A 4,158-nucleotide genomic window follows, 5' to 3' on the forward strand; every position below is an offset into this window, starting at 1 on the left:
ACGAGTTAGAAGTTAACAAATGTGAGGTCTCAGTACAAAATTTGATGTACTAGTAATTCTTTGTATATAAATAACCAAAAAGTTATATTTCTTATAGATTAAAAGATTTGATAATCATACGGTTGAAAACACCTAATTTTATTATTAAATAATTTTGTAAAGAAATAACTATACATGTATAGTTCTTTATGCGGTTGGAAACAAGCTTTGGCTTTGTGTTCAGATTGAGGTCCTCGCATTTGCGAAATGATTATTTATCAAATGATTATTATGTGATTATTTATCTTATAGATTAAAAGATATACTTTCCTATAAATGCAAAAATTATAATCACATAATAATCATTTTCAAATTAAATGAGAAAAAATGTTCCCAAACCACATATATTTATTTCACTAGGATATTTGAAAAACATTTTATTTGTTTATTGTAATTTATTATGATTAAATATATATATAAATTTTTTTGGGAAAAATTTTGACAGAATCTCCCCTTAAAAGTGGACTAAACTCCCTGCCAGCAAACCCAAAATAGACAACATTTAATCCAAGCAATATTTCCAACAACTTGTCAGCCAATAATCACAAACCACTGCAAAAGCACAAGTCTTTAGTAAATTAAAAAACAGAAAAAGTAAAATCAAGTTAAACATCCAACATTCCACAGATTAAAAACAAAATGCAAGCAAATCCATGTACAAATAATATAGTGATCCTAATGGTGCAGCTTCAATCGTCATCTTCATCTGTAGCTCCACCCTGAGGTGGAGTAATGCCTAAATGATCATCTATACGTGCCAAGCGAGTGTCCATTCTCTGCAACTGGAAAAATAAATTAGAATTAGTAGCACAAGACTATGGTACAAATATTTTAGTAGTACAAGCAAATGTGATACATGCTTGTCTTGTATACATATTTTTAGTTAATATTTTAAGTTAATATTCCCTCTAACCCCCTATACATTATTACGCATCATGCCAAAATGTTATTCAAGAATTCCTAATTAAATTGAATATAAGTTTATTAAATACATGCTTATCTTGTTTTATTTAACGTTTCCAAGCACCCCCCTTTCGAGTCCATATTGTAGCCAATTTGTCTTATTATACTCTTAACGCAATCACTAACCAAAAACACCCAAAAATATTTTAAAAAAATTTTGACAGAGTCTCCCCTGTAACTGGCTAAAACTCCCTGCCAACCAACATAGGCACAATAATTTCTTATAGAAGACAAGCAACTGTGATATTTTGACAAACCTACAATAATAATATAATGTATATAGTAGAAGGTGAAACAACAATAATTTCTTATATTCCCCTGTCCTCCTTGAAACATGCAATTAAAAAATATACTACAGTAGAGGGTCTCACTTTACATTCATGAATTCACCATAAAACGAATCCAAGCAAAGTTCAAAAAATTAGAACATTAATATGACTACAATTAAATCTACTTGTAAACTACATGACTTACCCAATGCGAGTCTAACAGTTTATGCTCTTTACCAATTCCTTCACACATATTAACAACTTAAGAGTTTATATTTATCTCATTATTTGTTCATCCTTTGTAAAACTCTTTTTCCTTTCTCTTGATGCCAAGGAGTAAATCATGATGATTACCTTTTCTTGTTTTTATCTTTTTTTCAACAATTCTATAAAATGCAGATGTAAAAAAAAAAAACCAACCATAATGTTTTCACAAAAATAAAATAACAAACAAAAAAAAAGAAAGGTGAGACCTCACATTCACATTTTTTGTTTTTTAAAAAGAATTGTACATGAGTTGTTCTCTTAACAAAATGGAGTTTGTTTTTAAGAACAATAAAGTTAAAAAAAATAATATCCTCCATGAAGAAAAATTTGAACGCTAAAATTTCTTATATGAAAGCTTGGTATGATAGAAGAAGAGCTATTGAGCTTGTTTATGGCATTTCGGGTACCAATTTTGTTGAATTACTCAAGTATGTGGAAGCATTTGTCCAATTAAGTAATATTAGTCTATACTTAAAACACCCTTGTTGCAGAGTCTATACTTACAATGTGTCATCAGATGCTACCAGAGAAGCATGAAATTGATTTGATCATGACCAAGGAACTATGCGATTCATAAGTAGAAAATGTCAACACCCTCCTCAGTCTAGGCCTATTGATCAGTGAGATTAAGAATGAAAGCATAAACAATTTGAATTTCTGCTTATGAGCCATGCTAATGACTTGTGAGCAGGAAGTTCCCTGTTATTTGCCTAGCATCATAGCTACATATTGTGCATATATCAATGATTTCAAGTTTGATAATAAGTTGTTCTTTGCACTCTAAGATTCTTGAAAGTAGCCATTCTATCTTGTTGTCTAGAAAATCAGACCTTGTTGCAGCATATAGGTCGGGGACTGCAAGTATAGTCTGTTTTACTACAAAATCTGTAGTACTTGCCTGATTTTTACTAACAACTCTGTGACATAGATATTGTTGCATTCATCCTATGTAACACAGACACTATTGCTGCATGCTATGCACACCATCTTCTTCATTAGTATTCTGATATTGTTGGAGGTGTGGAATAATCACCGGGGAGGACCAAAATTAAATGCTGTGACTGTTTGATTTGGAAATTTATCATTTTTCTAGTAAAACATTTTGCAGTGTTTTGGAAAGTTCAATGCACATACTATTGTATTAGTCCACACTTTTATTTTTCTCCTCCACTGAAGTTATAAGTTGATAACTAAAACAAGAAGAAGAAGGTGATTGACCACTTTGGTCTGCTTTTGAACACTGACTAGACCAACATCATTCTCTTCCTACAAAAAGACCATTTGCTGGGAAGGAGATGGTTCACTTACTCACCTTGCGTTCTACACAGTATGATTGCTCTGAAAACCAACTTTCATCAACTACAACACCATCCTTCACTTCTCGGTTGTATGCAATTGAGGCCATAGAAGATGTTACTACCACTCTTTTGACAGATGAAACTCTTGCACATGATTGTAGCACATTCAGAGTTCCCTTTACCGCAGGGTCCAACACTTCTGCCTAAGAAATGAAGATAGAAATACTAGTCATTGAAGGCAATTAACTTCAAGGCAACAGTACGTTCTTGCTCCACAACAATCATCATATAAGCATTCATGCTCTTTCACATTCAGTGGAGATCTAAAATTTTTTCCACTCAATTTGATCCCTTCACACGGTAGCTGATATTCAAACCAAATTGAAGATACCCATGAAAGTAATTACTTAAACAAGTTTGAAATTTGGTCTTCGATAGACTATAATTCCATACAAACATCTCTAGAAAAATAAGTACTTTGAACAGAAAAAAAGAGAGAGAAAATAAATGATGAAAACAAAGAAAAGGAGGGATAATCGTATGACTCTGCAAAAAGATTTCAGTTTAAAACAGGAGCGCTCAAAATTGCAGCAAATCACTGAATTGGTTTGGAAAAATTATCCTGTTGAGGTTGTATCCTGTTGAGGTTGTAAAAATGGCAAATTGGGAGGAGGGAGAGAGGGGCAGCTAGATAGCAGAGATGGGTTCCCAAAGAGGCAGCTCTGCAATGGGCGAGAGCTTCCAATGCTTCCGATGAGAGCTTTGGATGAGAAAGTGCCGCCGCCAGATTTCGCTTGAGGAGAAATGCTGCAGCTCTACAAAATAGAAGAGCTTCCGACGAGAAGGCCGAAAGATTCCGACGATAAAGCTGTGACCAAGATTTCCGATGAGAAAGCGGCGACCAAGAGAAGAGAAAGTGAGGAGTGAGCTGGACGGAGAGAGTGAAGGGAGAGTGAGACAGACTTGAATGCCGAAATTGGGAACTTTGTTTGTGTTCAGATTGAGTACCTCGCATTCAAGAAATGCGAGGTATCTCAGCTCGCATTCTCCAAATGCGAGCTTAATAAGCTCGCATTTGGAGAATGCGAGCTTGTTTTTCTTTTTTTTTTAAAACACTTACCTCGCATTTGTGAAATGCGAGGTATCTGAACTCGCATTTCACAAATGCGAAGATCACATTTGTGGAACTAACTTCACAAATTACCCTCTTTGTAGAATAATTTTTTTTTTTCATCACAATTTAAGAATTTTCTCTCGAAACAATAATATATTATAGAAAGTTGCATAAAATGGCCCCAGCCCTTTCTCTTTCATTTTGCCCC

The 4,158-nt window shown here is 33.8% G+C and overlaps 1 long non-coding RNA gene across 1 annotated transcript; it reads right to left on the bottom strand.

Annotated features, from left to right (window-relative positions):
• Positions 1-554: 554 nt before the first annotated feature.
• Positions 555-3,771, bottom strand: LOC113754422. The gene is made up of 2 exons (XR_003465193.1): positions 2,851-3,771; positions 555-821 (listed from the first exon to the last, which is right to left on the bottom strand). It is a non-coding gene; the product is annotated as an uncharacterized LOC113754422 (long non-coding RNA).
• Between the last annotated feature and the right edge of the window lie 387 nt (positions 3,772-4,158).

The sequence above is a fragment of the Coffea eugenioides genome, chromosome 11 (genome assembly GCF_003713205.1).
Source record: "Coffea eugenioides isolate CCC68of chromosome 11, Ceug_1.0, whole genome shotgun sequence".
NCBI lineage: Eukaryota > Viridiplantae > Streptophyta > Magnoliopsida > Gentianales > Rubiaceae > Coffea > Coffea eugenioides.